Source organism: Mastomys coucha, unplaced genomic scaffold, assembly GCF_008632895.1.
Source record: "Mastomys coucha isolate ucsf_1 unplaced genomic scaffold, UCSF_Mcou_1 pScaffold15, whole genome shotgun sequence".
Lineage (NCBI taxonomy): Eukaryota > Metazoa > Chordata > Mammalia > Rodentia > Muridae > Mastomys > Mastomys coucha.
Window position 1 is genome coordinate 151,248,571 of NW_022196897.1, and position 6,684 is coordinate 151,255,254.

A 6,684-nucleotide genomic window follows, 5' to 3' on the forward strand; every position below is an offset into this window, starting at 1 on the left:
ATATATATATATACACACACATATATATATGTATATATATATTAAAGAATTATCTAAGAATGGAGGTGTAGCCCGGTTGACAGAGTATTTGACTAGCTTGCATGAAGCCCTCGGTTAGCTTCCAATACTGCATAAAGCAGGCATGGTGGCTCATGCTTGCAACCCAGCACTCAGGCGGCAGAGGTGCAGGGAACAGAAGGCCAAGATCATCCTCAGCTACAAAGCGAATTTGATATCAGCCCGAGACACACGAGACCCTGTCTCAAAACAGACAGCCAGAACAACCCAGGGCCAGCTAGATGGCTCAGCATGTAAAGGCTCTTGCCTCTCAAGCCTGACCTCCTGAGTCCATCCCCGGAACATAGAAGATGTGAGGAGAGAAGTGACTCCACAAAGTTGTCCTCTGCCCTCCACGTGCATGCCATGGCACGTGTGCCCACACGTACACGTGTGTCTCTCCCCTCTCATATACACACAGAGAACACACAAACACAACAACAACAACAACAGTAGTAATGAAATAAAAGAGAATCAAAGCAACAACAAAATCTACATGTTCTACTGAAAATCAAAGGATAGAAATGAGCAAGACCAGGAGAAGGGGCTGGCGAACTTCACACCGGGCAGCAGCCTTTGGCCTCGAAGCTGTGGCTATCTTCCTGTGCAGGAGCCATAGGTGTGCTGGCTCCCACACTGAGTGGCTCTAAGCCCCTCCCTAAGCCCACGCTTGATGCAGCAGAGGCAGGCTGGCTGTGTGCCACATGCCAGGCTCCGCACCCAGGAGACAGAAGGAAATGTCCACACCAGCCTCCATGGAGTCTACCCTCCCTCCGTGGGTCCTGCATGTAGCACTTTGTACTGCAGGCTTCTCCGTGGTGGAGTGGCCAGGGGTGGGGATATCCTGCGGGTGGTACATGGTTTGGCACTGTTGTCAGTGACAGCCTTCACCCACCAGGTGCCAGAAATGGCCTTTGACCTGGAGACATTTCTAGACATCACCCAATGTCCTTTGGGGACCAAAAGTGGCGCTGGCTGAGAAACACTGACAACATGCTGAGATCAAGAGTGAAGCTGCCGCAGGGAAAACTCAGCTCTCCTCCTAGGGTTCGAGGCACAGGGCTCACTGGGCAGCATCTGATCCTAAGAACTAGGAGCCCCACAAGACCTCTTCATGCTTCAGGCTAGATGTGGGGTGAACTCCCTCAGCGTTGGGACCTTACAGACATGCGTCCAGCCTTTACAAAGAAACCTGACTTTTCAGCACTGTCCCCTGGGTCCCTTCAGCTTCTCACAGGCATCTGTCCCCAGCCAGTCCCCACCGCTTCTGTAACTCTTGGCCCATATTTACTGTCCCCATGACCCAAGAGCCTCATGAGCCAGACATGGGCACACGCATGTCCACTGCATTCATCCAGCCCTCTCAGGCCCTACGGGCAGCTGTTGTAGCAGGCCTAGCAATGGCTTCCCAATCTAGCCACTCTCCCCGCAGCTGGGCTGAAGCTTTTCCAGGCAAATGTCACCAGGTGCTTCCCTTGTTGGAACCCTCAGGGTCCCCGCTGCTCAGAGAACCCATACCATCACCTTCCTGCTTCCCATGGCTCTCCAGTCATACAGGCCCTGCTTCCTGGGATCCCCATTCCATGCAATAGCTTGAGCAGCTGGGCTTGCAGTTTCCCACTCCTTGTTCTCCTCCCACCCCCTCGGGGGACCTCCAAACCCCTGAGCCTGGAGCCTGTTTCCTCTCCAGTCTGCCTCCCCCTTGCTCCTTAAAGAGCCATTATTCAATCCTGCAGGGTCTGCTTAGGCCTCACTCTTTCTGAAAGTTTCTGCCGCTCACCCATAGCTCTTACCACCGTGATGAGAACCGCTTAATTATCCGTGGGCCTCGCTGGACCACTGGCCTGCTGTCTGGGATTAACAGCTGTGCCTCCCACCCTCAGCACATCCAACTCAGCATATACACATGCTTAGCAAACACATGATCATGTGTATTTTCTCCAACTAGGTGATGAACGGAGGGGTAACGGCACGGACAAGTGCATGTGTGACACAGGGGAGAGACTGTCGCACAGGTTGGGTCATGAGGCTTCAGAAGATCTTTGGACGGGGGTGTTCAGAGGAAGCACCGTTCAGGCCTTGAGCAGGACTGCTGGGTTGGAGTCGTAGTAGGAGATGAAAGAGGATGCAGACGGATTACAAGGGCCTTGAATGTCACTGTGCAGCGTCTGGGCTTAATTCAGTAGGCGATGGGGAGTCATGGAGGGGTTTTAATCAAGCAAGTGGCATGATCCCACCTGTGCCTGGGAAGAATGCCTTTGACTGCAGCAAGGACTGTGGTAGGCTGGAGACCGGAGGTCTGCAGGCTGGCAAGGAGGTTGCCACCATGATGCCTGAGTCAGAGGGGAATCACGAGATGGGTTGGGGGGAGAGAAGGCAGAAACTAGGACAAAAACGGATCTGTGAAAATCTAGAACCTTCCTATGCCCTTAGCTGCTTCACCAGCCAGTTTCCACCACCGTGGAAGCTTAGGGGGAGCCTGAAGTCAGAAAAGGCCTGATTCTAGCCCCCAGGTAGTCAGGCCATCCTGCCAAAGCCATTGCGTTCAGGATTATTAACAGAGTAGCATTACCATAAGTCAATGTTTTGTTTACTGGCATCCTAAGAGCCCAGCACTGTGCTTAGGAAACTGGCTTAGGCATGTTTCTTTCTTTCTTTTCTTTTTTCTCCCACAACAACCTAACAACTGAAGTTCAGAGGTTCAGAGAGGTGAAGTAACTTGTCCAAAACCACACAGGCCCCAAGTCATAAACCCAGCTTGCAGCGACGGAGCTGGTGGCAAGCAGATAGCCGAAGTCTGGGGGTTCTAATGAGGAAATAAGAAGTCCTCTCAATGTGATTGCAGGTAAGGTGGGTCAAGGAGGAAACGTGAGAGGAAAGAAGCACCTCCAGGCTCCGGAACCTTCTAGACTCAGACCCAGACTACACTCAGATGTGGGAAGGCATAGTCCCCTATAAGAGAACACAGCTTAGGAGTGGGTACTGTGTGTATCCTTAGCATTAAAGCAGGAGCCTCTGAGGGCAGGCAGCAACATGGGCCCAGGACCCAAGCACATCGCCTTTCTGCAAATTAGAGAAGAGTGTGCCCTCCTCCGGGCACTGCCGTTTGCCTTTAGGGCGCCCAACTTGTTGTGTGGAGCCAAAATAGATTTTAGATCCTATTCTCCTCCTGTGCTGAAGAATGCCCTCAAGATAGTCCACAGCTGGCTCAAGGGCGCGACAGCTATACCTCCAGCCTCCCTGCTCGGTGCCTCTGCCTCCAGGACCTAGGCTCCTTACACGGTAACTTTCCTGTTTGTCTTTACCCTTTCCTCCTGACACAAAGTCTGGTAGTGCCCATTGCCCGGATGACAATGTTGAGACCAGACCCTGTCCTGAGTAAGGCAGGAGTGGAGTGGGCTGGGAGCATGAGCCTAGGCTTTTTTTTTTTAAGATCCCAGAAGCAAAACTCAAGCTGCTAAGAAGCAGAGGCATCCCGTCAAACATTCCATCTTAAGGGTGCTCCGAGGAGCTAAAGCTGATGGAGAGGGCCTCCCCCCTTGTATGTGGGGGATGTTGGGGAAGGCTCAGCCCCTGAGCCTGGACTGGGGTGCTGGCCTCCTCCCAGCCCGGAATGACTGACGCAGCCTGTCCTAGTTCATGAGGTGGGGGTTGGGACAACCCTAACTTGGGTCTCAGCCTAGCCCCCCCACCCTCTCCCAGGCCACCCAGCATGGGTGCAGTTACATAAACAGGAATTCATCCTACCCCCCCCCACACACACACACCCAGGGCTGTATTTCCGATGGATTTTCCTGATGGAAGAAAACAGGAGAAAACTCAGATAAAAGAGGAAATTTAATTGGCTAACTCCTTTATTGGTGCGGTAAATAAACTGTTCCGAACTTAGCTGTGTTGTAGGTCCCTGTTCCAGCCCCAGTCCCGCTCCTCACTGGGAGTCTCAGAACCCCACAGGATAAGGACACAGAGAACCCCAGAGAAAGAAAGAGGCTGAGGCCTAGCCTCTGTGCAGAAGCAACCAAGACCACAGGTGCCTTACACACAAGCACACTCACACACTTTATACACATGTGCCCAGGGTCACAACAGTTTGCCACTTAATAGCTTTCTTCCCCTGGGAGCTCTGGGATCTACCTTAAACTCCTCATGCTGCATGGAAGCAAGCGCCTTCCTGCTTTGCCTACTACAGTCTGAGGACAAGAAACGGATCTATTTCCCCCTCAGACTCAACCAACATAAAATTGGTGAGGCCTGGATATCAGGGTATCTGAGTTCCCATTCTGCCTTTTGGCAGTGTTTTCCTCGTGACCCCAGAACCTGCTCTCCAATGCTTCAGGATGGGAAGGAGGTCAGCCCAGGTAGATAGAATAAGACAGGTGCCAGAGGCAGCTGTCCTAGGCTGAGAGACCCAGCTGGCTTGGTAAAGCACCTACTGAGGGCACTGACGCTCTTGTAGTGAGGGAAGACCACAGAGATACCCCTTGGTCACACCCCAAGCAGTGTTTAAGGGAACACTGGAAAAAGCAGGGACTCCTGCTGCTGCAGAGAGAAGTAGAGACTGGCTTGGGGAAGAAAGATGCCTCCTGACCTGACAGGGAGAAACTGAGGCAAGAAGGGCGAAAGAAGGTGGCAACACTCAGGATGAGAAGGGCCAAGCCCCCACATCCCCAAAAGAGTCAGAGCGGGCACTGGTGGGCTAGCGTAGGGATGATACTCTTAGGGACAGAGGACATAATAAGAGAGGCTTCCAGGACAGTAGAAGCAGCAGTAACCAATGCTAGCAAACAAATCTCTGGCCAAGTTGGGCACTCCTGCCCGTTCTGGGACCCGGGGAGCGGTAGAATCAGAGCCCGGTAAAGAAGAACTGAACGCACACCCTCCGACAAACGCCACCGGCTAGGAAGGGCGGGAGAGAAAGCAGGGGGTTCCTAGCAGCGCCGGCACGGGAAGCCCTCAACCCGCCGGGCCGGCAGGCTTCAGTCGTCGCTGCTGTGCCCGCCAGCAGGGGGTGCCCCTGCGGCTTGGGGAGACCTCGGGGGACTCCAGCCTCTCTCTGCGCTCCACCCGCTGCCCCCCACAGGGTCGTCTCCCGAAGCACCCAAGCTGGGGCAGGGACCGGACCAGGCCACAGCGGAAGTGGCGAGGTCAGGTCCCCAGGCATGGGAGACGTTGGTAGGAATAGTGTCCACCGAAGGTCCCGCAGCCCGCACGCCCGCACGGTCGCAAGGTCCACGCCTCCCGGTTCCCGCACCCCGGGTCCCTGAGGGTCAGTCCCGAGTGGCGCTTGCTTTGGACGTGAGCCTGTGAAGCCCGGTCCTTCTCCGTGGTGGGGACAGAGTCCCCAGAGTCGTGTGCGGATGAAGAAGGAAGCGCTACCCCTCGATCTCCAACGGCCATCCGACGGCCGAAGGGAGCGGGGGCCACGTCGGCAGGGCCGCAAGGGTCCTCATAGCCTGTTCAGCTCACCCCACCCAGGGGTGGCCGCAGCCGCGCGTGTCGCCGCGGCCCGACCCGCACACGCACCCGCGCGGCGCACACGCTCCCGCCGCGCCGATCGCCGGGCCTCCGGGAGGGGCCGCGAGCCGAGCCGGGGAGGCGCGGGGTGGGCGGCGGGAATGCCGCGGTCCCGGGCCGTAGCGAGGCTGGATTCTCCATCCCAGCACCCCTCCCCGCGCGCCGGCCCCTCACTCCTAGCGCAGACACCCCCTTCCTCCCCGGCCTGGGGGTGCATCCCGGAGCTCAGGACACAGGGACCGCGACTCCGGGGCCGGGAGGTGGCCGGGCTGGGCTCCGCGCCGGGGAAAGTTTGGACGTGGGAAAGTCCCTGTCGCCCCGCCGGGGAGGGGGCGCGGGATGGGCGCGCTTCGGCTGTTGCCCCGGAGCCCCCGCCGCGCCGCGCCCGCCTCTCCCCGGCCCGTGCGCCCTCCCGGCCCGCAGCCTCCCCCGGCGGCGATCGGTTGTCCATCCGCGGGCGCCGCGCGCTCTTACCTCGGGGAGCGGCCGGGCTGTACCCTGGTCCGCGCCTTGGGACGCCAGCAAGCGGCAGGATCCTGGCCAGGTCCGGCTCCGGCGTCCGCTCGGAGGAGCCGAGGGAGAGCGGGAGCGAGAGGGGGAGCCGCGGCGGCGAGTGCGCGCGTGTGTGGAGGAGCGAGAGAGCGAGGGAGTGTGCGTGTCTGACTAGGGGGGAAGTGTGCAAGGGACGGATCCCTTCCTTCCTCCCGCAGCCTCTGGTGGAGACTCGGAGAATGCAGCGCCCGCCGGGCAGGAGCGCCGCGCCGCGCCGCGCCGAGCCGAGCCGCAGGCGGCCGCCGGGCCGGACCCCGCAGCCAGCCGGGGAGCCCGGCCCCCGCTCCGACCGCGCCCCTCCCTCGCCCGCGGGGCCCGAAGGCTCCTTCTCCCCCGTCGCCGGCAGCGGGAAAGCCCCCGGGGGAGTGCTCCTCCTCCTCCTCCTCCTCCCAGCCCCGATCCGCGCGAAGGGAGCGCCCCCAGGAGGGGAGCAGGCTCCCTCCTTGCCTTGGCGGTTCAGCTGCCCCGAGGCACCCGTGGCTGACTAGACCCTGTCCCCACCACTCCCCTGGCCAGACTTCGCTGCATCTAACCCCCCTTCCCCCCCACACACTATGAAAG

General features: G+C 58.3%; 1 protein-coding gene across 1 annotated transcript in view; it reads right to left on the bottom strand.

Moving 5' to 3' along the window:
• Window positions 1-6,397, bottom strand: part of Cdh22 (cadherin 22) — a 125,255-nt gene extending 118,858 nt beyond the window's left edge. The window contains exon 1 of the mRNA XM_031372744.1: window positions 6,046-6,397. The gene's annotated coding sequence lies outside the window, so the exon portion shown is untranslated. The remainder of the gene's footprint in view (window positions 1-6,045) is intronic.
• Between the last annotated feature and the right edge of the window lie 287 nt (window positions 6,398-6,684).